This window comes from Mus musculus, chromosome 5 (assembly GCF_000001635.26).
Source record: "Mus musculus strain C57BL/6J chromosome 5, GRCm38.p6 C57BL/6J".
NCBI classification, from domain to species: domain Eukaryota; kingdom Metazoa; phylum Chordata; class Mammalia; order Rodentia; family Muridae; genus Mus; species Mus musculus.
Genome location: NC_000071.6, coordinates 49590785 through 49618339, shown reverse-complemented (window position 1 = coordinate 49618339; position 27555 = coordinate 49590785). Strand labels below are relative to the sequence as shown.

Below are 27555 nucleotides of genomic sequence, written 5' to 3'. Positions count from 1 at the left end.
TTCAGAGGTTCTGTCCATGTGCATCAAAGAGGGAGAATGGCATGGTGCAGGAGGGGAGCAGAAAGTTCTTCATTTTCATCTGAAGGGTACTAGGAGAAGATTGGCTTCCAAGTGGTGAGGATGAGGGTCTCAAAGCTCACTCTGATAGTGATACACTTCTTCTAACTAGGCCACACCTACTCCAACAAGGCCACACCTTACAATAGTGCCACTCCCTGGGTTAAGCATATCCTAATCACCACAGAGTGGGAAGGGATATTTGCCCCAAAGGGACAAAGGACTGCCTCTGAATAGAAAAAAAGACAGGCATAGCCCATAGGCAAATGGAAGCTTATAGAGGGAAAAGGGAAAACTCTGTGTTAGGATAACATACTTAATTTTAATTGGGAATGTTACTTAGGTGAGCCAAAAGGGGGGTTTTAGTTGCTGGATTTCAAAGTTTGATAACTGGACCTTGGTGGACAGCCTTAGAAGGAGGAAGTGGCCAAACAAGAGAATAAGTCTTGGTGGCTAGCTTTAGGGATGTGTAAACGGGGAGGTGGAGACCCTTATACTACTTATGCAACAGTGTTTAGTCACTGCTGTGGGTTGAGGATTGCCTAACTTCTGTTCTCTTCTGTCTTGGTGATCATCTGCAAGTTCTTCAAGTAAGAAAGCTAGGTTTTATACTTCACCAGTTTCTGTCACTATCAGAAATTATATAGCCCGCTGTATTACTCGGGCTAATTTCAAGGTTCTATACCAATATCATTGACTGTGGACTTGAAAGGATAGGGACCTAGTATGTCTCATTTAGGGTTTTAAATGCTATGGTAAAAGATCAGGCTACAAAGAATTTTAAGACAAATAGGTTTATTCCTTTCCTTTCCATTCCTTTCCTTTGCTCGTTTTCTTTGCTTTCTTTTTTTTGTTCAGGTAACTTGTCATCTCCCAGAGAAGTAAGGACAGGAACACAGGAACTCAAGCCAGAAACCTAGAGGCAGGAACTGAAGCAAAAACAATGGAGAAAGCTGCCTACTGCCTTGATCCTTGTGGTTTGTTTATCCTACTTTCTTATAGTACCCAGGAACTATTTTTCAGGGTTTACATCACCCACATCCATCATAAAATCAAGATAATGCCCCCAGAGGTTTTCCCAAAGGTTAACCTTGTGAGGTTATTTTCTCAATTGAGGTTTTGTTTGTTTGTTTGTTTTTTGTTTGTTTTTTTTGTTTTGTTTTGTTTTGTTTTGTCTTCCTTTTTTCCTGAGTGACACTAGCTTGTGTCATTGACAAAAATCTACCAACACAGTGGTTCTAAGAGTCTACAATGATGCAAGCTATCTCCATCAAACCACAGCATAGATTTTACCTTCTCTATCATGGCATCCTCAGTGTACCTATGATGAGGTTGTGGCAGGTTAACTTGGGACATTGAGATAGGTTCTTTCCATGTAAACTGGGCTGATCTTAGAAGCTTAGTCTTCTCCTGTGTTGAGATTACAGGCATGTGTCACCATAGTCAGTGCTATGCTTTTTCTTTAAAAAAAAAAAAAAAAAGAAATGGATCATTTGCTTGCTGGAACATGGAAGGTCTTCACTTAACCCCATAGGAAGAAGGTACATCTCCTTCCCTTGTTGCATAGTGAGATATTCAGATATCAAGTAGAATCTTGTGAGACTCCATTAAGGTGTTCATATGTGCCTGTTGTTATTGTTCTCTCTCTGTGTGTGTGTGTGTGTATGTATGTATATATGTATGTGTGTGTCTTTGTGGGTATGTGTGCATGTGTGTACAGAAGGAAAGGTTTATTGGATGGTTGGGATCAAAGGACAAAACAGTAAGGGAAATTATTACTATGTGTTTAACAAACTTCCTTTAAACTTCATTTCCTCCCTTAGCTTTCATTTCCTCCCTTAGCTCCCTATTGCTAACTCACATGGCTAAGCTTTCTGGCAGTCAGGATGGCCCATGTGACTGAATTCTGATTGGCTGTGGAAAGAAGCGATATCTTCCAAGCCTAAACCCCTATCACGTAGCTTTTAGTGCATAGAAAACTATGCCAAACTTCGCAAATTCAAACAACGCAGCCGTTCGTTTTGTGTATGACTCTGTATTTGCTCAGATTTTTAGGTGTGGATCACTGGAATAAACTTGGAAAATAAACCCACTTTGGAGTTACATAGATGACCCCACCACTTACCTGTTTGGAAGTCAGTTGCTACTAGGAAGATGACTGGATCTCAGACGGTCTGCCTAGTAGGCTAACTGTTCATAGGCTTCTTGTCATAGTGGTTTCAGGGTTCCCAGGAAAAAACAGGAATTTGCTTCAATGCACAGGCACTTTCCAAGCTTCTACTAATATCATAGTAGTAAATATCTTAACAACAAAGTATATCATATGGTTGAATTAAGATTTAATGCATAAGACAAATAGACTTACTATTCTGGGAGAAAAGTTTATGTATCACCTCGGAACCAGGAACACATAGGGTTGTGAGAAATCAGTGCACCTGTTGTTTGCAAAAAAAAATTCAGCATCTTCTCCTAAGACTCTCCCGAATGGGATGTCCTAACAGAGATGCTAGGGTCTTGATAGAAACCAGTCAAGGGTTCTTTTGTTATGGAGGCTTCATAGATCATGTGTTAAACCATAGCAATTAGACAATATGGAAGATTTGTGTTTCTGCTCTATAATTCTTAGCCCAAACTATATTTGAATTTCTCAACTCATACACACACACACATACACACACACACACACACACACACACACACACACACACACACCACCTTATGCCCATGTACATACAAACATACACATGATCACTAATATATCCTCATCCTGTTAAACTCTAGAACCATAAACTTTTGGTATGAAAGTTCTATGAGCGTTTGAAACTGGTTGTTGCAGGAACCAACGCAAGTTATTGTATCGTTTGGTTTATTTCCCACACCTTTCCCAACATACTGATTAAATAAGAAGTAAAGTTTTGTTTCCCCTTAGATATTTGTCTTAAAAATACAGTGTCCTGAGATCATCATAGCAGACTGGTATGATTTTGAAGAGCTGTAACAAAGGCTTTTAGCAGTGCCTATGGTTGTTCAACTTGTCTGGAAAAAAAGACAGGATAATAACCCAGAGATCATCAGAGAATAGCTGACTGGAATAGCATGGATTTGAAGGATCAGGCAGGGAGTTCTGGAGTCTTGGAGAGTTCTGGAGAGTGTGAGTCACTTGCACAGCAGAGTATTGAATAAGTTGTATGACAGTCAAGATGGAGGCTAGATGTTGCTTCAAGAATGTGGATACTTCTCTACCAACACCGATCATTCTGTTTCTGAGTCCCCTGTCTGCAAACAGTGGAAGACTTGATTAGTATTCAATATGCCATAATCACTTAAGTGAAAAGTCAGCCAGGGGTTTGCTGTCATTTGGATTTCAGACTTGGCTTTCCAATACAAGAACCCTTTGACATTGGTCTCACCCAGGGATAGATACAGCGATTGCCTTACTAGCCAGACATCTCTCAGAACATTTTGTTTTACAGCTTTAAAGGTGAGAGGTTGCCTCCTACCACTGGAATTCACTGACTTAGTAGTATTTCTATCATTATCTACCATTAGGAAGCAACTAAGCTGACTGACTTATAGAGTGTATGTATGCTGGATGGTTTTATGTCAACTCTGCAAAAGTTAAAATATCTGAAAGAAGGGAAACTCAATTTTAAAAAGCCTTCATACTATCAGACTCTACAATAGGGAACTTGCTTAACTGCTTATTGTTCAGGGAGCGTGGTCCTAGATTCTGTAAAAAAGCAGGCTGAGAAAGCCATGAAAGGCAAGCCAGTAAGCAGCACCCCTCCTAGCCTCTGCATCAGCTTTTACCTCCAGGTTCCTGCCCTGTTTGAGTTACAACCCTAACTTCCCTCAGTGATGGACTGTTACCTGAAAGGATAAGCTGAAATAACCCTTTTCCTCCTCAAGCTGCTTTGGTCATGGTGTTTCACTGCAGCAATAGAAGCCCTAACTGAGATTGGAAAGGCAAGAAACACCATTCAGACTTGGAATTACTTATCTAATGGGAAACATTTTTAGAACTTGAACAAGTTTATGATTCTCTCATGTATCGAAATTACAGATCCTAGAACCGAGAAGAAAAAAGATAACTCATCATTCTTAATGAAATGTAAGTATGTCTTGGTTACTTTTCTATTGCTTGGGTAAGACTCTATGACCAAGGCAATACAGAAGAAAGAGTATATTTGAAGTTTACAATTTTAGACATGGAGAGTCCATTATGATCGAGTAAAGGCATGGTGGCAGGATCAACTGAGAGGTCACATACTGATCTCCAACTAGGACCAACTGTGTACCAAGTTGAGTGCCCAACCAGTTTATAGGTAGAATACATTGACTAAAAGTTGTGTCAACTCATCTAAGAAAGAGCACTGTTTGATTGCCTGTGGAGCAGATCCTGTTTACGAAGGTTAAGTACAGCTGATGCTCTTTGACAAAGTTTGGAGAAGAGAGTCAAAATCAAACGTTTTGTTGGCATACAGTCCAGTACCTCCATGCCTAGAGGACAAACTGATGGAAGAATAAAACAAGTCAATAAAATCAAAACTGCTTCTGCTTTAGACTTTCAAGGGATGGGGGATTTCAGCTCTTCTATTGAATTAAGAGCTTTTATCAGCTGAAGTTTTGGCTTAGAGCCTAGGGAACATGGAATGACAAGGTAACTGCACACATTTACTTCATTGCATAGCAAACTGCTTTTTTATTCCTTGGTATATTAAAGGTAGTTACTGTACATGGAACATAACTGGGCTGCAAGAAATATGAACTTCAGCTGGAAATAGATGCAATTTCTGGGAGGGCTTTGGGGCCCTTTCTATAGCAAAGATAAGCATGGCATTGTTTGAGAAGTAGTTGTTTCCTATTCATAACAAGGAGGGTGTTGTGGTCGTGTTGATCTGCAGGTTAAACGTCTGCACAGGCTATAGGTAGATCATCAGTATCCATAGAAGTAAATAATGACAGATCTCCTAGAATCTCAGCATCACTCCCAACTATTTGGACCTTCCCTGCACACATGACCTGATTCGTAGAATAGATTTGGCCAAGAGTTGGAATTCACTAAAAATGTGTAAGGTGGAAGAGAAAGATAAACCATTATGCTTTGACAGCATTTCTGGGTAGACCACATGCACCAAATGCTCTCTAGATTTTTGAGGCACCTCAATAACCTTTGTTTCTGTACCACAGGTGTTAGACTCCATCCACGTCAGCTTCTTGCATTTGTGCCTTTTCTGCATCTAAAAATTCAGTATGTCTCTTGGCTTTTCTTCCCAGTCCTTCCAAAAGCTTATAAGCTTTTAATTTATTCTTGAAATTACTTTCTAGTTCAAAATAGGTAGCATAATGTCTTTTCTCCTGCTCAAGTGATGGTAAATATCTGTTTGCCCATTTAGTTGGTCTCCCCATTTCAAATTTGTATTTATTTCTGTGAGATGTGACTTCAGCATGGCTATGTCTGGTGACTACATGCTATGTATTCAGTCACTTCAAATTTAGTGTCATAAATCAGCCACCTTTTAAGATTATTATTATTATTATTATTATTATTATTATTATTGATTAATATTATTCTATGGGCTAATATTTTTGGAACAATGGCTTATTTCTATGGCCTGACATTTTGGCTCTGGTATCCAGTAAGATACACAAGGTAGAGGCAACTTTACAACTGGCGAATAAAATCACGGAGAAGACACCCTTATTCCTTTGTTTGGCACATCAACTGGGAAGACATTAAGACTACCATTACTAACTCCAGTGTGCACATGATGGACTTTCATATGACTGCTTCCTCACAGTAGGTCATTGCTTCTGTTCATTTGAGTTAGTCAATTGCTGTTACACGCCCTCCAGATCTAAGAGAAGAACATAGGCCAAAACTCTTAATAGGGATGCCTAAGAACCGTAGGCTACTGATGCAAAAACAACACAACTCTCATCTTAAAGGGACTAAGAGATCATTTATTTTCGGAGCTAACTTTGAGTGACCATAGGCCAAAACCTAAGTGGCTCCAAGTTCCGTGTTTCTAGTTTGTGAAGTATTCTCCCGAAAGGCTCTTGCATACTTGGACTGCCTCTGGTAGATCCAATAAAACACGGCTCTTATCTGCTCAGTAGATCAGTCCACTAATGTACTCATCATCAGATCTTACTGTTGTCAGGTACTGCTGACAGGTGGGTGGAGTTGGGTTAGAGGGCTTAGGATACTGACAACATGACTTTGAAAGCTATATCTCGTCTTCTTCCCCCAATTCCTCTCTTGCTCAGTTTCCTAACCAAATAAGACAGCATTGTTTTGACACGTTTACTCCTTCTGTGATGTTTTGTCTTACAGCAGGTTCACAATAGAGCCACATGACCATGAATTGAAATCTCTGACACTGTGAGCCAAGATAAATCTTTCTTCCTTAAAATTGTTAATCTCATGTATTTACTTACTTTTTCTAAAAGTCGACTAGCACATGTCCACAGTTTCTGAAGCATCGTAGTAGATTTTAGTGAAGCACAACATTAGTGGATCTTTTAAAACTCACTCAACTACATGATGAAGGAAGATCACCAAATTTCAAGCTGAACTAGCATAAAGGCAAGTAGGACCAAAAACCTTCCCACATACAATCCTTTTCTGCAACTAATTTATCTGATTCCATGTTATTATTCCATTATCTGAGTCCATTACTAATAAAGTAACATCAAAATATCCTAGGAATATGTACAGTTAACACAAAATGCACCCCCAGACACACACACCAAAAACAATGCTCAGTGCCTGTTCCATGTTTGTTGTGGAGACAGAGAACTCTGCAGGCATTTCTAGTTTCGGCTTTCAAAGCTAATGATTTTCCAGCTAGGATATATCATGTCCTCCCTCCTTCCCTTGTGTCTGAATGAATTACCCCTTCAGTGAACTGGGCTTTAATTTTTTTCATGTTTGACTTGTTCTTTCCATTGGCTATGTATGCTCATTGCCTAGTCCAGAAAATAAAGTCAAACCCCAACTCATTCTATATCTTCTGCGGCTCTAAGGTATTTGCTTTTTGAAAGTGTATTTTCATTAACAGAAAAGTAAATTGAACTGATTTTCTAACTCAGCTTCTAAGCATGTTGCCACACTTCTAATTTAAATTTTCCTTTATTCTTACTGACAGAGCGGCAGACGAGCCCTCTTTTCTCCTTTAGCTATGCAATGACCTACATGAATAAAACCACCTTAATAAGATGCCATAACAAGTAATCAGAATTTTAAACAACTTCAATCAACATGCCCTGAAAATACATCTCCAGAAGAGATCGGCATTTTCTAGATACACTGTGGGAAAAACTAAACACTAATGAAAGGCAGAACGTATAGCAGAAAGAATGCTGCTTTCTGAATAACTTTTATCTCAAGTTATATATGAGGAGATAATAGTAAATATTGATGGGAAACATGTTTATCATTTATATATCAGCCTGATAGTTTTTAGTACTTTTCTCCCACATGTTACCACTTCCAAATGGAGGTAGTTATGATCTCATTAGAGGTAGTGACTGGATCCAGTAAGCACCAACATGGATTTACAAGATCTTAGCTCCCTGAACAAGAATTTTGATGGAGAGGTGTGGATAACAGCAAGTAATAGAGCTCTTTAAGGGAAAGAAACGCTTCTGTAAGTGGAAGTGAGTTCAAGAAGTGACAATTTTTGTGGCAGTCTCATAGTAGCAATAAAACATGTTAAAAAAAAAATCTTTCTACCAGAGAATCAAATCTCTGGCCTGGGTGGAGTTCTGCCTTTTGCAACTGGGCTGGGTCAAATATCTGGTCTGGAGCTCACCTCTAAAAAGGCAGGTATGTGTTAAGCCATACCAAAGTGATAGGGAGAATTAGTCCTTCAATGAGATGCTATTTTTTTTTTTAACCAAAAACCCACCCCTAGCGAAGGAGTTTCAGGGCTTCAGACATGCTGCTTTCTATTCCTGCCCACTTCACGAAATTATTCAGGAAAGTACAAATTCTCATGCTTTCTGTATTACACAGCATTCTCTAAGAATCAGAATTGATAGAATGAATAAATATATGTGTATAATATATATATATATACACACATGTATATATATCAATATATATCACATATGCATATCAAACATATACATATAAAATGGTTTTTAATAAACTCTACTAATTATTAATATGACCCAGCAAGCTCCCCAATAATTGAGTCAAAGTCCTGTTATCTATTTAGCTTTGAGTAATTACTGGGGGATGTCCCCTAATTTTATTTTTGGTTGTCTAGACTGGCTACTTCCCCAGCTGTGCCTCCACCAAATACTTGCTGTTTGAGTCTTCCTGGGTTATTTCTGATGCTGTAGTCTGTCCTGGGGGGCATTTCATTGAGGCAAGTGCTGCTGAACTATCCCATCTAATGGAGACCTCCTCTTTTCTCTCTTCTTCCTCTTCCCCTATCTTCCTTTTCATTTTTCTCCTTTCCCTTTCTCTCTTTTCCCTCATCATCCCTACTTGTGACCCTCAGCCAATAATTGGCTGGAGCTACCTTTATTTAGCAAACAGTTTTAAGTTGGTGAGCAAGGTTTGCACAACAAAAGCTGGTGTATGGTGAGAATTTGCTCTTCGTGAGGCAACCAGGTCTTAGGGTACAGAATTTATTATTTGAATACATAGCAGCACCAGACCAGATAATATAATATCAATAATATATTAAACACACACACACATATATATATATATATATTCTCCCTTAGGGTTTTATGACTGTGAGCAGACATTATGACCAAGGAAACTCTTATAAGGATAACACTTAATCGGGCTGGCTTACAGGTCCAGAGATTCAGTCTATTATCATAAAGACTGGAGCATGGCAGTTCCCAGGCAGGCATGGTGGAGGAAAAGCTGAGAGTCCTACATCTTGTTCCAAAAGCAAACAAGAGAAAACTGCTTCCAGGGAGCTAGGATAAGAGTCTTAAAGCCCACATCCACAATGACATACTTCCTTCCTTGACCAAGCATTCAAACCATCATATATATATATATATATATATATATATATATATATATATATATATATGTATATATATGTATGTATATATAATTTATGTATATTATTATAATGTAGATACATTTTATATATACATAAAATTATCTACATTACAATATAAATAAATACAAATATAATAAAAATAAAAATAATTATATACATATATCATTTATTAAAGTTTCTTACAGGCTGTGATCTGGGTAGACAAAGTCTATCTCCTGGTAGGCAAAAAATCCCCAGTAATTAATTGTTCAAGTCATGACTCAGCTGTCCCAATTTGGTGATAGAGTTCCAGAGAATTCCTAGAGAGCTGCTGGCCTTCAGTCTACATGGAATCCTATAGTAGGCACTAATATTAGTTAAAGAGTGTAACAGGCTCCCAGACCTTGTTACAACTGATTTAATGAAGAAGCACCATTCAGGCTGTTAAACTCAGCATATAGACAGCACCATCATCCAAACCAGAAATAAAGACCTAATCCACCAAAGTCTGAAGTTCTGGAAAAGTCTCTAAAATTTAGAGTCTATAGTTCCGAAATGCAACTTTTGGCCAACTGTTCTTGTTAACTGAAGTATGTCAACCCACAATATGGTCTTTGTGCTTAGATGCTCATTCTGAGAAAGGCTCATTGCTACACTGGGATCCCAAAAGGCTAGTGTAGCCATTAGCCACCTAATAAAAACTTTCTATTGGCTTAAACTCATGTCTGAATAGTCTTCTCTGGTATATATCACACAACAGAAGTGTCTCAGCAACAGGAGAGATGAACTTGCCAGTGATAGTAAGGTCAAGCAAGCAAAATGCCAAGCTTCCTTCCTCACACCCTACTATGTGGGCTGCCTCCAGGTGTGACCCAGAGATGGGGCTAGTCTTCCCAACACAAGGATCCAATCAAAAGAAAGTACTTATGGGCATGCCCCACCACTTGGTTTTACTTGATTCCTAATCAAGTTGACAATCAAAACCAGCCATCACACTTTCTGTAATATAAGTCTTCATTAACATTTTTTTGGCTTCTGTACCTTTCTCTAAAGCTTCCCTCCCCACCATGTGGCTCCTTACTTACCATATACCTCCATGCTAGCCTAAAGCTATGGCATTTTTGTCTTCTCTCCTCCATTTTCCTCCTCTAGGTAGATGTGGGATTTACAACTGGCCTGCCTTGGAGGGTATCTATTAGAACTAAGAAAAATGTCCTCAAGTTTAATTTTCAGTCCATTCATTAGTTCTTTTACTAATGAGACTAATAACTCAAAGAGGGTATTAGTTTTTCCTGTATGCTTATCCTGTTCTGGCATATTGGGATAGGATATTTAATATTTGTACTCTTTCTGACCATGCCTAGTAACATGTCAGCCAAGTAGAAAGGGCTTTCCAATCAGGTTTCTTTAATATGTTTTCAATCTCTCTTCTTGCCACGGCACTGTCCACTGTCTTCAGTTTATTCTCTCTCTCTCTCTCTCTCTCTCTCTTTCTCTCTCTCTCTCCCTCTCTCTCTCTCTCTCTCTCACACACACACACACACACACACACACACACACACACACTCCTTGGAATTGTATTAACTTAGGGATATTTACTGAGGTTAAATGCATAGTTACGACATTAAAAAATGTCATAGTTAATGACATTTAAAAAGGCCTATTTTTGCTCTTTATATAGAAGGGAAATTTAAATGTACCTAAATGGGGTAGATGGGGATATCCATGCTTTGTAAAATCCTGTAGCATGGGACTCATCCTTGAGAATGGCTTTCAGAGCATCTGGTGAGAGAGATGGTGATGGTGCTCTCTAAGACTATTTATTTCCCTGACTCTGCTGAGCTGTGTCTGGACAGGGTCAGAGCAAACCTGCTGGGAAGCCTAGCGTCAGCCTGGGCTACAGTGATTTCCACCGTTCTACAGGCTTGTCTCCCACAGCACACATCTTTTATAAGCTCTGAGCTCACTTCTCTCCAGGGTTCTTCTATATCCACCCAGGCTTCTCTAATTAAAGTGAAGTGCCCAGAGATCTGGATTACTTTTCTATCAGTGGGGTATTGGGCTGTGTTGTCTATCTAAATGGAGACAATTGGGAATCAAAACTCAACATATCATTTTCTGGGCTCACTCTTATTTTCAAGGAGCTGGAACTATTTACTGAAACTCTAAAGGGTCTCTTAGCTCTTGCAACTGACTCACTTCTTCGCTGCATTTTTTTAGTCTCCTACAATAGCAGAGTAAACAATTTAAGGGCAGGGTGATTTGTTCTCTTCTACTTCCTTGGTACTTCACCTAGCATCTACCAGCACACACCTCCAGTCCTATTTAAATAACAATTATCTCACACTGAGTCAGAGGAAATAACAAAGCTCACTCCAGTTTCATTTCAAGTGCTGGGAATTGTAGGGTCAAAACCTAGGGGGGAAACAACCCTACAAAGCAAATAATTCATCTCTTTCAAGCTCCAATCACAAGTTGTACAGCCCAATGGCTTAAATTTACCTAAAATAATATTTATTCCTTTAAAAACTCAAATCAAGATCCTGTCCTCATTTGGAGGTGAATCTCTCATATATTAATTGGTGCTCATGTAGAGATAAAGGCAGGTTTGCCTAGCATTAGACTCATTTCCTAAAACTCTACCTAAACCAACTCATTTTATCTTTACAACACCCCATAAATCAATATTATAAGAAATGAAACTGAAAAAAGACCAGGGGTTCCACCCTAGGTGGTTTTATTCCCAGATTCTGGACACTTAGTATCCCGGATTCTGTTAGCAGTTGAGCATATTTTTAATTTTTTTACTTATTGAGTTTTTGAGGCAGGGTCTCATTCTGTAGCCTATGTTTTCTTTGAACTTGTAGCAATTTCCTTGTCTCATCTACTGAAGTGTTGGTATTATAACCCTGAGCCATCATGGCAGGTTTTCACTTATCAGTCAGTACACAGAGATGCTAGGGGAAAAGGAGCAATAGGACAAAGAAGTCCTGATGTAGGGAGCTTTTATGGGAATACAGAGGAGAAACCCCACTCTTTGTCAGCCTGGCTGATCATACTGTAGACAGGGCATCATCACGGTTATAAAAAGGAGATGTGGGGATTTTGTATTTTAATTTTCCCTGCTCGGGGGCTGAGATGAAAGGGTCTGAAGAGTGTTAGAAAAAATGTGGATAAAGCTAGCTGCTATGGGCATTTACCCTACTCAAAATAGGAAGTTTTGGATGAGGAGTCTTAAGATATTCTGGCAGTTACCAGGGTAAAGCCTCCATGGTAGGGATGCGAGAGGACTGACTGACATGACACATGCTAGCAAGTAGGTGGGAGCTTTGAGGGTCCCATGTGGATCCTCTGGAATTCCGTTGAATTTGTTGAGATTTTGATTAGATCAGAATTAGCATTGTATGTACAAGAATTATAATCCAGCAACATGGTTGCCCTGGCAAGGGATCATAGCCAAGAACTTTTAGGTTTGTGTGACCCAGCTCGAATGGTACTCCTTTAATCCTTCTCTCTGGAATACAGACATGCCCGTTATATATACCTTTAATTTCAAACAATGAAGGTAAAGTTAGTTTGTAAAAGAAAGCACCTGTGTTTGAAAATGACATCTAATTGAGGAGCAGACAAAATGATGAATCGTAGAACTTTTTGACAAGAATGAGTCAGAGAGAAAATATGCCTGACTCTCAGGACAGGGTAAAGGGGCTACTTACATAGCAGTGAGGGAGAGAAAGTCAGTTGAGTTCAGTCAGTCAGTTCAGCTCAGTTCTGGTTGGAACAGTTCAGTTGAGTGCAGTTGAACTTAGTTCAGAGCAGGACAGTTGAGTTTGGAACAGTTTAGTTAATGGAGTTCAGAGACAGTCTTTCCAACCTGAGAAATTCAGTAAGAAGCCAAGAGAAGTGAATTCGTAAAAGTCAGGGTGAACCAGCCAGGCAGAGTTCAGAAAGGTCTAGAAAGAGTAAGTTCATTTATCAGGAAGTCTTGGAGGCTGAAACATTCTAAGTATAGAAGCTGAAGCCTTCAAGACCTGGGCTTACAGAAGATTAGTTAGTGAAAGAAAGACGAAATTTCAAGACCTGTAAGTCATATAAAGTACTCAGAAATTGAAGGTTGTTTGTGAGCCTAGAGGCTGCCTGGGGCTGAGAAAAAAGAAAAACAAACCCTGGTATGCCCTGTAGTTAAAACATTCCTGGGAACAGCTTAACCTTAAAGATAAAGAGGAATGTGAGGACATAACAGGGCTATCTAAACTGAGTCAACAACTCACAGAACTCTGACACCCTGCACGTACATGTAATTTTTCTGCTGATGTTTGAATAAGACAATAGTGTGTCGCTATGCTGAATTCCACACCCAAAAGCCCCTTACCCCGTAAAAAACCCTAGCTTTTGAGCCTTGTGGCCGACATCCATTATCTCCTGTGTGGGATGCATGTCAGTCCGGAGCTCTGTCATTAAACTACTTCATGTAATTACATCAAGATGGTCCTTCATGATTTTTTGGGTGCACGCCGAATCAGGAATTGAGTGGGGGTTTCCCCACTAGGTTCTATCATTAGTTTGAGGCCAAGCAGAGCCATTTAGTTAGAAGCTGAGAGAAGCAAATTTGAATCAGTCATCTTGGAGAGTAGTAGGAACCTCTGTGGAAGTCACAGTGGCAGGTGATCTCAACTGGTCATCATTGGAAAGAGAGGCCCATTGGACACGCAAACTTTATATGCCTCAGTACAGGGGAACGCCAGGGCCAAAAAGAGGGAATGGGTGGGTAGGGGAGTAGGGGGGAGGGTAGGAGGGTATGGGTGACTTTTGGGATAGCATTGGAAATGTAATTGAGTAAAATACATAATAAAAAAATATTAAAAAAAAAAACAAAAAAAAAGAAAGAAAGCTGAATTAGCAGTAGGGACTACCGAGACTTTGTCAAACTGAGAAAGAAGAACTTTTCCTTATACCTGATGCCTTTTAAAACCCCCTGCAGTGTCAATCTATAGAGGAAAATCAAGTTCACTCCCCACCTTCAGAGCTACAGTAGAAAGACACCAGGAGTCTTTTTTTTGGGCAACATTTTAACTGGGACAACTAATATGAATTATTTTAGTCTCATCTGTTCATTCGAGTTTGACTTTGCAGTAGCTAGTCTAGCCCTGCAAAAGGGCCCAACCTCAGAGGAAAACAAAAAGCAGGTTGTTAATAGACATCGAGTTATCTCCAGAGATTTTAATGAAATTTCTATTATGCTTATAATGTGTTAAAATCAAAGCTTTATTTCCTGTTACTATTGAAGTTGGACTCATTCAGAAGGAAACTTAGAGAAAGGAAATAAATATGACTCATTTGCTTTTAGCCTGATGTTTTAAATTCTGATTTTAGGGCAAAGTTTTCTTTGCAATGATGATGTGGTATATCAACTTCTGTTCTATAAAGCTAGTATGAGGTCACTTTTAAAGTTTTTTTCTTTATTTTTATTTTAGAGGTGAATACTAGTAGAAATCAGTTCCTGCTAGAGGTTAAAAGGATTCAAGATCTACACTGTTGAACAGTTTTGCTAGCGATTTGTGAAAAGCCTCCTTAAGCAGGAAGTCAGCTCTAACCTTCTAGTGCATAATACAACTGTTACATTATTAAGCCTTAATCAATTTCAAAACTTTAACTGGTTTTATTATTTCCTCTTGCTAAACATAAATCACCCTAAAATTTAATGACATAAAATAGCAATCACTTCTTTGTGCAGCTGTGGAGTGCAAGCTGGCTTCAGTCCCTTGTCTGTTTTGCTCTTCTTTCTTATGGTGGTTCATGTAGCTTCAGGGACCAAGTTTCATCCAAATCTAAGAGAGAAAGCATAGGATGAATTCAGTTTAATGAAGGATATACATAAAACTGTAAAAGTAACTTTTATTCCCATGATGTAATTGTCTCTGAGGGTTACTGCCTCTGACTGATAACATAGGCCTAGTCCTGGAGGCTTCTAGCTTCTGTACCTAGGTCTAGAATGTTTTCAGCCTCTGAGACTTACTGTTGACTAAGATCACCTTTTCTTGTTCTTTCTGATCTCTGGCTGTTTGGTTCAACTTAGCTGTTCTGGTTCAAAGTCTTCTCCAAGCTGACTGATTCAATCTGGCCTTTCTCTGGGCCTGTAATTGAATTGCTCTGCTCGGCTTCATACTAACTTTGGCAATATATTCTAATCTGGCTTCTTCTCATTCTCTGGCTCACCCTGTCTTCACCTGTGTCTGTCTAGTTCTCTCTTTGAACTCTGTCTCTCTATAACTGTCCTGGGAAAACTGCCTTCTTTGACTCTATGTATGAGAGTTCAAATAGCTTCCTTCTCCTCGCTCTCTTTGCATGAAAATTGGGCTTATTCTATTCTGTCAAAGCTTTCTTTGATTCATCCCTTTGTCTGCCACTCAATTAGACATCAAGTCCAAACATTGTTGCTTTCTTCTACAAAATAAATTTAGCTTCATTGTTTGGGATTAACTTTACGTACTGAGGATGTCTGTGCATTCCAGTCAGATCACAAAGACCTAGAAGGTCTGTCAATATGATCAGAGCAGCCATGATGCTGGATTAAAATTTCTCTACATAAAACAGACAAGGGTCTTATGATGGCTGGTAGTGACACTGCACATAGTCTCTAGTAATTCAACAGTCTCTCTTCTATTTCTGTATAGTATACAGAATGTGCCGAGAAAATGAGCAATACATTGAAGACGGGTACAGGTTTCTGGAGACATGGGCTCTGGACAGAGTATAATAACTTTTATAATTACCTAATATTGCAGCAAATCAGAACCCTGTTCCTGATTTGAGGCTGGCAGGGGGCAGGGGAATGAAACACTTTATGTAAAGTGTCACAATAGTATATCATGGCAATATTTTTCTGATCTTTACATAATACCTACCACCACATGTGATTATGGGCTTGTGGTTTCTTTCAGGTTTAATTTAATGAATATTTTGAGTTCCATCAACCATTAGTATGGATAACAGTTTTTTGGAGAAAATGTCTATCACATGTTTACTTATTTTAAACTTTATTATTTAAAAAGTTGCTAATAATAAATATCACATCCCTAAATTAACCAGATCCAAAGAGTATACAACTGAATGAACTGGTATAGAATTAGGTATCAGTTTGGAATGAAAGCAATGGAGCTTAACATAGGTTTTTATATTCTTACTAACCAAAATATTTTTATGCAGTTATCCACCACCCGAAATGAAATGTTAACTTTTAATGCATTAACTTTTCATTTATGTTTCAATGCATGTTCACCTTTTCTGTTACTTTTCATTCCCATTTCCATTTAAAGCAAAAATACATCTATGCCCATTTTACTTTCTCAGAAAGACTGTCTCAATATTTCCTTTAGTGCCTGCCTTTTGTTGATGAATTCTTTGTTCTATTTGTCTGAAGACCTCAGAGTTCATTGATGATTTTGGAAATACATCCCTTTGGCTTCTGATCCCATTACTGTGAATGAGAACACAGATGCCCACCTTGTTTCCATTTTCTCTTTATGTGCTTTTGGGCAGAAGTATAGTGATAGCATTATATTCTATCCCCATGACCATTCTTCACTCTGCCCATGCTTTTTCATTAAATTTGTCTGACTAGGATGTAACTCAGTGATAGAGTGCTGAGTCCTGAATTTGATCTCAGAAAAATATGTCTCTGATAATTTAGGACATTTAGCCAGTTTGAATATTCTCTTTCTCACCAAAACACTGTTATATTGGTATATGATTTAGCATTGTAATTATAAAATCAACCAAAATTAGCTGTCTTCCATCTTCCATGTACTTGAACAATGATCTATCATATAAAGTCAAATAATGCAAGGGGCTTGATTGAAGGGGAATAAAACAAAGAGGATAAATCCACAAAATATATGGTAATATAGACAGTGACAAAGTGGTAAGAGTAACAAAAATGCTAATGAAAAGTTTACTAGGCCAGAAGAGGAATTATGAAGAATTTAAATTTTTAAGTAAGCTAGCTTTTTATTTTGTTAGGACTACTCTAACAGAATGTCAGCCCAGTGGCTTGAAGACAATGGATGTACTTATGGAAGTTAGGACACATGCCATCAATTGCTAGAAGATCCAGTATTTGGAAGAGATGGCTTATGTTCCATTAATCTGTATCTTCTTACTGTAACTTCTCATAGTGGGAAAAATGGGGAATTTTTCATGCCGTTCATAAGGTAATAACACCATTCATGAAACTGATTCCTTACAGTCAAGAGACTACAATCTCAAAGACACATCTCAGACTCCCCACTTTCTGACATCATAACCCGGGGTTTAGGGTTCATAAACAATTTTAACAATAGCTAGATTTTTGCACCTTTGAAAAGGAATTTTATGTATTTGATTTACTTCAGTGTTCTTGATTCTAGTATGCCTGGGATATAATAGTTACTTAATAACTACTTGTTCAATGAATAAATTAATACACATACAAATGCATGTATTCATCCAATAGAGTGCCTATTCTACTAGACACAAAAGATTATATATAATACCAAATTTCTCATCTTTAAGGGCTTTGCAAGTATCATCCATAGGCAAAAAAGGGTTTACTTGGCATATGCATCAATGTCCTTTAAACATCCACTGTGACCTTCTACACATAACCAACAAAAGAGATGGAATTGGTGAAAGATGTTGTTGTAAATAACATCATGGTTTTAACAGCATCATGGATTTATGATTCTTAAGGATGAGTAATTACAAATTGATTTCAGGATCTGTCAGTATCTAAACTCTTTTTGAGAATTGGCTAATGGTCTTTCTCTTGCCTTTGGGATGGTTCCCCCCTCTTTTCACAGGGTTACCTTAATTCTCCGATACTGCTTGCCCAAAGAGGGTGGAAATTGGCTAGAATTCTCTGACCTCAGGTACACAAACTCCTATTTTGCAAATGGTTATCATAGGAAGATGCTTTCCGAAGAACTGTAGCAAGCAGCAGAATGGCTGTATCACTATCTACTGAGGATTACACACTTGCCTCTAAAGTAGTGAGGCATATCACAGTGACAAGGATTTACTATTGTCTCTGCCTGAATCATGAATCAGCCTTGGAGTCAGTCCAATTATTGGACTCATATATATCATCAGAAAGAACATATCTGTAAATGAAATATTTTATAAACAAAAAATTGTAATGGCCATCCCAAATATTATGCTCCAATGCTCTATATTTTTATAGTGATATTCTGGAATTGGAAGTAGAAATGTTCATCAAATTAGAAGTAACATTTAAAAGAAGGCTCTGTTTCTTTGGAATAAATTTCACATGGACAGAAGAGGTGCTTTCTCTCTCTCTCTCTCTCTCTCTCTCTCTCTCTCTCTCTTTCTTTCCTTTTCTCTTTTCTTTTCTTTTTTTTTTCTTTCTTTTCTTTTTTTTTTGAGGCAAATTGGGATAAGGAATGCACAGAAAGACTTTGCAATGAACATTCCCCTCATTTTCATGTAGAAAGGATAATTCCTGAAGTATGTAAGAGTGACTGAAAATGCAATTATGGAATTGGTTTTAGGCACATTACTAGAACTCTTTTTGTGCTATTAGATTACTTGGAGAAATTAACAGGAATTCCAAAATAATGAGATTTTAGTACAAATGCAGATAGGAGTTTCTCGTTAGCTTTAAATAATCCTCAAGGAATTGTAGTCCCTCAGAAGCACTAGTGTAGTTGTGCAAATGTTTGCAGAATCTTCTTCAAAGCAAAGCTTGGAAAGCTTATGCCATTCAGTCATTTATTTAAATTGTGCTAATTCAGTTTGAAGCACAGACACTTTCCCCCCAAAGATATAGAAGAATTTTAAAAGACTCGGGTTGATTTTAGCAACAGAATTTCCTTCTGTCTTGGAGTAGTGTATCTTTTAAGGTGGTCTATAACAGGGCCACTGAACTACATTACTTGTCTAATATAGATATGCAGAGATACCAAATAAAGAATTTAGTAGCATTAAAAAATCTTTATAGTAACTAAATGATGTTTGCAGGATTCAAATTTACACTCAATGGATTCACTTTTTTTTAACCTTTATATCAGAAAATTACAATGGCTGTCTTTCAAGTCATCAAGGTTCACATTCCAAGGTGTGCTTCACCTTCTAAGGTCTGCTTCACAGTTACAATACACAGTTATAATCCTGATAATTTGCAAATGATTGAGAAAGAAATATCCAAGTTGTTCTTTTGTCTGGATAATTTGAAAGAAACAAATTTTCCTAAACTGAATGAATCAGAAAACTATATTGAAGGTAGTAAAGACAGTTCAAATATGGGAGAGAAACAACATTAGACAAGGCCTGATGCTTGACAGTAGGGAGAGGGAACTTCTAGAGCTCGCCTCTAATAGGAAGACAAGACATCAAGTGAGAGGGATGGGATTGCCATTCTACAGTCACAACTCTGAACCATAATTGTTCCCGTCTGAAAGAATTACAGGGATAGAAATGGAGAGGAATCTGAGTAAAAGAAGGTCCAGCAACAGGCCCAAAGTGGGATCCAGCTCCAGGGGAGGGTGGGTGTTCTAAGGCATGACACTATTACTGAGGCTATGAGAGCTCACAAGGAGAAGGGTAATCCTGTAGGAGGACCAGCAGTCTCAATTAATCTGGACCCCTGAGATCTCTCAAACATTGGACCATAAAACAGGCAGCATACATCAGCTGATATGAGGCCCCCAACACACATACAGTAGAGGACTTCTGGGTCTGTGTTCTTTCAGAGATGATGCACTTAACCCTTAAGAGACTGGAGGCCCCAGGAAGTTTAGAGGTCAGGGTGGAGGGATGGGGAGGTGGTGTAGGATGTGGAACAGATGGAGGGTCGATCAGTGGGCAAGGAATGAAATATGGAGTGTAAAAGCATAAATTAATTAATAATAAAAAATTTTGTTCTTCTTTTGTTTGTTTGCAGTGTGTAGACCCTAAGGAAAATTATACAGACACATGAACCTCAGGGTATTTAATTAGACATTAGATGGAATAAACTTGAGAGTCAAGATGTAGAGTTCTTAATTGTGGAGTTTAACATTATGATGCTTACTATGCTTGGAAGAAGGGCCAAACTCAGAGCTGTGGGTACTTATGCACATTCACAAACCATTGGAACCATTGGCAATATCTAGAAGTGTTTCTGATTTTCACAACAGTAGAAGATTAGGAAGCCACTAATGTTCTTGCAGAGCACAGAAAAGTCTCTCTTATGACAATGAACTTTCTGGTGTGATCCCTTTTATAGTGTCTAGTTTGTAACCAAATGATATAAGCATCTGAAGAGAAGAAGATGTGGTCACATTTCAGAAAGGCTGAAGTTAAGGGAGCCTTACTCACAGTCCCCATTAAAGAACGAGTCTAGTAGGAGATTATTTCCAACAGTAGGGGAAATATAACAGTAATATATTCAAATGGGGGAAAAAGAGAGTGATCAGAAGCCAATGGGTATTTAAAAAGCTACATCACTATTTGCACTAAGTACAAATAGATTCTCCACTTTAAAATTGTATATAGTATAAAGTTAGCAATTTTGTATTAAATTTTGTAATAAGTGTACCTCAAGGTAATAGTGGTTTTTCCTTCTTTGCTTATTCATGTATTTCTCTCAGGCCTGTACCATGACAACTAAACATAGCCCCATACTCATGTTGGTGATCGCATATCCATAGCCCATTATTTCTCTACAGTAAACACAAAACTTGCTTTATACTTAGCATACGGCAAGCATTCTACACAGAGACCACATTGAATGGTTTGTGGTTTACCCCTAATGCTTAGTACTAAATTCACAACCTTCTGTTAAGCCAGCACTCCACCACCAAGCTCCAAACCAAAACCCTGATCCATTGATAGCTGGCAGTTTTTTAAAGATCATAGTATATTTCAAACTTTTTCATCTTAGACTCCTTTAAGTTATTAAAAAAAAACATGAAAGATTCCTAAGATCTTCTGTGTTCAGTCATGTCTACCAGTAACTGCTATATCAGGGATAAAAAGCAATGTAATTTTATGAATCACATTTAGTAACAAAAAATAAAGACACTTCTATATGTTAACATAAAATACACATTTTAATGAACTAGTTATATTTTAACCACCCCCCCAAATAATAGCATTGTTTATTGAAAATATCTTTACCTTCTGGTGTAACAAAAAATTATGGGGTTTTCAAATATAAGTAATATGCATTCCATTTTGAATAAGCTAGTTTAGTTGAGATGCTAAAGAAAGTTCTATTTTTTCGTAATATTTTATGTATTATTTGGGAATTTCATATAGTGAATACTGAACATACTCACTTCCCAGTCCTCCCAGGAGTTGTGCTTACAAAAGTAAAGAGGGGACGGGGAAGATGGGCCAGTGGGGAAGAGCAGTGCATGCTCATGCAGAGGACGCTGGTCCCATTCGAAACACCACATGTTGGATCACAATCATCATAATTCCAGTTCCTGCAGAGAGATCTGACACCTTCTTCTGACTTTTGTGGCACCAGGCACACACGTGGTGCATAGACATACATGTAAACAAAACACCAACACACATGAAATGAAAATAAAATTTAAAAAACAGAACTAAAGAACTTTGTTGATTTAATTTAGATGTATCAAACTTGAAAAAAAATAGCATTTTCTTAAATGTTAGGTGCAGTATGTACAAGAAAAATAATTCAGTGACCATATTTTTTTACTCTGTTGTATTAAAATTCATGGAACATTTTCATTTGAAGGGATTTTTATCCTTGCCCAATTTTTTTCTTTGTTTTTTTTTTCAGATTTATTTAAGTTACGTTAAGTGTTGGGTGTTCTCTCTCTCTCTCTCTCTCTCTCTCTCTCTCTCTCTCTCTCTCTCCCTCTCTCTCTCTCTCTGTGTGTGTGTTTGTGTCTGTGTGTACTGTGTGTGTATATGGTGCCTGCAGAGGTCAGAAGTGTGTGTCAAATTCCCTTGAAGCAGAACTACAGATGGTTGTGAGCCAAGAAATAGGTGCTTGGAACTGACCCTGGGTCCTGTGCAAGAGGAACAAGTATTCTCAACTGACAGCCATCTCGCTAGCATGCAGTTCATACTTTGCTAACATCCTGATTTGGAACCAATATATCATCTTCCAAATGTTTACACATTACATTGTATAATATTTTTACCAACTATCTTTATAGACATACTACTTTTGCCAGATACTGTTGGCAATCAGCTAAGCTCGTGTTAGGTATAAGTTCCTGGAACTATTCTGTATTTCACTGAAAGCTCAAGTTTATCACAGGCAAATTTTCTGTCAGTTATATTTTTTCCTTTGAAGTAACAGACTCAATTTCTTTCATGTTTAGAAAAGACTCTCAGACAGTGAAAATTCTGAGTAGTAACTCCTCATCTCTCGTCATTGTTTGCCAAGGAGAAATGTTATTCTATGAAGATGAAAGCAATCATTCCTTCAACATGTAACTCTCAGGGTTGCCCACAAACTTTTCCTGGAGGTAACTGCAATGTTCCAGGGGATGGAAGTGTTTGGTGTACTTCCCATTTCCAGTCTCATCAAATGAAAACTTAAGATATGCATGTGAAGTTCAGGCTCTCCTAAAATAGGAATTTCCACTCCTTGTCATCAAGGATGTTAAGAAAAATTAAAGCCTATATGTTTATACCTGCAGCAAAATCTTTCTGAGATCTCTGTGTGCATTCTTTTAGTTAAAGAAACCATGGCCTTGTACATCAGCATGCAGTGTCAGTGAATTCACAGTTCCTCTTTTGTTCTGGGACTTGGGCCTTCTACTTGTGACTTTGAAGTATGCTCTTGAATACTGAGAAGAAGCCTAAGATTGGAAGAGTAGTGAAGAAGTTACTGATGAAATCTTGTAGGCTGGAAAGGAGGAATGTTTAACTCAAAAGTCACATAGGTTTAGGTGGCCAGCATGCTTCAGCTATTTTAACATTCTTATTTGAGATTACTTGTTAATAATGAATGCTGTCTCTGACAATTTTACATTGTTCTAGAAGCCTGGGCCTTCAGCTGGTAAGAGACTTCAACCCGTCTCTTGCTCTACAGACTTCAACTTGTCTGTAAGGTGACAGGATCCTTCCCTTGCCATGTCCCCCTAGCTCCTCTTCTCTTCTTTCTGTCCTGCTTCACAAGTACTCAGACTTATTGCAAGGATGCATTCACTTGTCCTACAAGTCTTCACATTGCAGGATTGCAAACTGTATAGTGGAAACAGCTTTAAAGACACAGCAGTGACAAGATACAAAACCCCTACCCTCATGAGAGCTTGTAACCCAAGAAGAACAGAGGTCAATAATTATGCTGAACATAACTGCTGGTACACTTGGACGTAGAAATAAGTATGGATTTTTTTTTTTGACAGTTTGTATCCAGGTCAGGATGTGAGGTAAGAAACTTGAAATAAGACTCTGGAGAATGGGAGAATAGGTTGGGGTAGAAGTTAAAAAGGGTGTGTCTACATGTATAAATACATAGATATAAATGAAGCCACTTAGGAACTATTGGGTCAGAGCCATTGACTCCAGAGATAACATTTAAAGCTCAGAAAAGGGGGAGAATAAGATTCTTGTGTGGTGAAGGTTGAAACATAGAACATCTCATCAAAACAACCATTTGTTCCCAAGTGGCAGCTTCAGAGAAATCTAAAATCAGTGCTTCCTCTGTAGATGTAGAAGTCAAAAGAGACCTGCTCACAAAGAGTGGGCATGGAATTTCTTCTTGCGATCTGATCTTCACAGGATTGCACCTTGGATTCCAACAATCTGGCTGAGTATAGCGTGCTAACACTGGAAATTGGCCTGTTAGCAAGGATTTACTGAAATTTATGAGAGACGCTCCTTGCTTCAAAAGCACTGCAACATCCCCCACTGACCACTCTAAAGATGTTACATACAAATAGAAGGAATTACCACATTTAAATCCCTAGTGAAGTATAATAAAATGGTAGGCAGAGAAAGGAAGTGGTGGAAATTGATATTTGCAAGTGGCTTCATGACTTGGCAGCGTTTTAATGGAACTGTGGTGTTTGGACCATAGTTTCTCAGTGTCCACATGACAAAAGCCAACAAAAGGCCATTAGAAGATTTTATGCAGTAGAGAAAGCTGGGACAATTTTGTTTCCTAAGATGATAAAAATGGTCTTCAAGTGACTGCAGGAGAAAATAGAAAATTGACTGCACCTCTGAAGTGTCTGCTAGTTTGTTCTTTCTTCCTTGTCTTCATTTGCCCCTCCATTATTAGCAATGCTTTAGCCTTCTTCAACAAAAGACCTAGAATATAAAAACACTCTTGGATTTTTTTTTTTCTTATTCACAAAGCACATCTTGAAACTTGTTTTTTTTTTTTTTTTAATCACCTGCAGGAGAACAAAGAACAGCATGTGATGGGTAGACAAAGGGATATTCTCCAGTACTAGAGAAGTAATAGTAATATCTTTTTTTTTTAAAAAGAAGACTATGCACAGCAGACTAACTGCATTTCTATAAGTCCATGCTAAAAAATACAAAGCCCTCACCAGTAAGCAAACTACTCAACAATCTTGATCTTTCTCAAAGTCATAGTTAAAGAGTCTGAAGAGAGATGGGGTGTGGTCTTTGTTTATTATTAATTCCTGTTTAACAAACTTCCAATTACTGAATCTGTTGTCAGATTACTTTCTATTGATCAAACTCATACTATATTGTGTTTGGTGCATAAAATGGCTGTATGGAAAGTGGATGTTAAAAGTTGGCATATATTTCAAATGTACAGAAGAGTATTTTAATATATTTGTTCAACAAACATTTATTCCCATGGGAACTTACCTAAAGAAAACTGAAAAGAGAAAGCTTCAGTTGTTAAAGGGACAGATACTCAATAGGACATGAGATTTTCATGACCTGACTGTGTTGATTTCATGCCCAGAGTGAGAAATTTATACCAATTTTTCCCCAAACCATATTAGCTTTGCTTGAGTGAAGATAAACTGCATTACTAGGTTGTATCTTACAATGTTGGCTTTGGTTTTATTTAAAACGTGATATAAGATATATTACAGACTTCATTTTTATTCATAGTTCAAAACTGTTTGCATGTAACACAGGTCTAAGATTCTTTTTTTCTAAACCAATGCACATGGCTATGTACATATACAGATGTGTACAGTTGGGGTGAACCTTAATATTGTTGGGTTTTTACAAAGACACTTCAGTAATCATTGGTAGCCAATATTAAAATTAAGAGTGTGGTAGCTAAACTTGGTTCTCACCATGTGGTAAGAAGGAACTTCAGTTGAGGAATTGCTCTATCAGATTGTTCTGTGACTGTATCTTTGGGGCATTTTCTTTTTTTTAAAAATATTTTTTAATTACATATTTTCCTCAATTACATTTCCAATGCTATCCCTTGATTGATACTTGATAGAGGATGGAGCAACACACTGTCAGTGTACAGTCCCCAAGATAGGTGGGGCTGAACTATGAAAGAAAGTTAGCTGAAAATGAGGCTGAGAGCATGCCTGTAAGCACCTTTCATCCATGTTTTCTGCTTCCATTTTCACCTGAGTTCATTCTCTGACTTAGTAGCTAATGGACTGTAACTAGGAAGGCGAAAAACCCCCTTTTCTCTACAAGTTGACTTTGGACATGGTGTTAAATAACAGCATCAGAACAATTATCAAAGCTGATTTAATTTATTTAATCTATTTTGAGAATATAATATAATATTTTTCACATTCTTTTCCTTCTCCTAATTCCTCCCTGTTCCTTGCCCCTTCCTGCCATCCAACTTTATGCTCTTCCTATCTCTTAAAAAAAAATCAAAACCAAATCAAACCAAACAGAAAAAAGAACACACACACACACACACACACACACACACACACACACACACACACACACACACACACACACACACAGAGTCCATTTGGATAGTCTTGGGGCCTATCCTGGAGTGTGGTTGGCATACCCAATGTCACTCTATCAAAGAAAATCAATTTTCCCTTTTCCAGCAGCTATCAGTTGTAAATAGTTCTTGGCTAAGATGTTTCCAAGTATAGGGCTACTTGTGCAGGTCTTGTGCATGCTGTCACAGTCTCTGAGTTGCTATGTGCATCAGCTCTGTTGTATAAAAAAAAAATGCTGTTTCCATAAAGTCACCTACTATTTCTGTTTCTTACAATCTTTTCTACTCCCTTTGTCTTACTTAGGGATTGATTCATTGCTGCAAAGAGACACCATGACCAAGGTAACTCTTCTAAAGGATAACATTTAATTGGGGCTGGCTTTTTTAAACAAACAAACAAACAAACAAACAAGCAAAAAAACAAAAACAAAAAACCTTTTTTATTAGATATTTTCTTTATTTACATTTCAAATGTTATCCTCCTTTCTTGTTTCTCCTCCAAAAACCTCCCTATCCCCTCCCCCCTCCCCTTGCTCACCAACCCACCTGTCGTTGGTCCTCCAAGCCGGTGGCAACACAGACACCAAGTCAGGTTCACGCAGCAACTTTACTTCGGGCTTTTTCTTTTACAGCTCTCTTCCCCAGCAGCTTCTTCTTAGGGCAAGGTCTAAACTATTCCTATTCTACTTCTGGCTTCTACCTAGGGCAAGGGCTAAACTACTCCTATTCTAACAGCTTCTCTCACTCTACTTCTACGCACGGCAAGGGCTAAAACTACTCACTTCACTACTACTACTGGCTTCTACCTAGGGCAAGGACTAAACAAAAACTCACCTCCTTCTAGCTCCAACCCACCTCATCCAATCAGAATTCACACACGCTCCAGGCACGTGCTCAGCTCATTTACAGATAGGCTGACAGGTCTGGATCACAAGAACTGTCCAGCCTAGCAGGCAACCCATGCATGCAGCCTCACTGTGCATGCTCGGGCAAGGCAGTAAACAAGTGGGTTTCACAGGGCCTGTGGCTCCACCCGTTTCCCGCACCCACCCGCTCCTGCTTCCCTGTCCTGGCATTCCTCTACACTGGGGCATTGAGCCTTCACAGGACCAAAGGCCTCTCCTCTCATTGATGTTCCATAAGCCCATCCTCTGCTAAGCATGCAGCTGAAGCCTTGAGTCCCTCCTTGTGTACTCTTTGGTTGGTGGTTTGGTCCCTGGAAGCTCTGGGGGTACTGGTTAGTTCATATTATTGTTCGTGTTATGGGGCTAAAACCCCCTTCAGCTCCTTGGCTCCTTTCTCTAGCTCTTCCATTGGGGCAGGCTTACAGTTAGAAGTTCAGTCCATTATCATCATGGCAGGAAGCATGGCAGCATCAAGGCAGACATGGAGCTGGAGAAGATAAGGGTTCTACATCTCGATGTGAGACAGCAGAAGGAAACTGTCTTCTACAGAAAGCAAGGAGGAGGTTCTCTTCTCACACTGAGAGGAGCTTGAGCACTAGGAGACTTCAAAACCCACCTACACAGTGATGAACTTCCTCCAACAAGGCCACACTTATTCCAACAAGGCCACACCTCCTAATAGTGCCAC

The 27555-nt window shown here is 38.4% G+C and overlaps 1 long non-coding RNA gene across 1 annotated transcript; it reads right to left on the bottom strand.

Annotated features, from left to right (window-relative positions):
- Positions 1-3076: 3076 nt before the first annotated feature.
- Gm40299 lies at positions 3077-14883 on the bottom strand. The gene is made up of 3 exons (XR_868410.1): positions 14797-14883; positions 12791-12948; positions 3077-3333 (listed from the first exon to the last, which is right to left on the bottom strand). It is a non-coding gene; the product is annotated as a predicted gene, 40299 (long non-coding RNA).
- Between the last annotated feature and the right edge of the window lie 12672 nt (positions 14884-27555).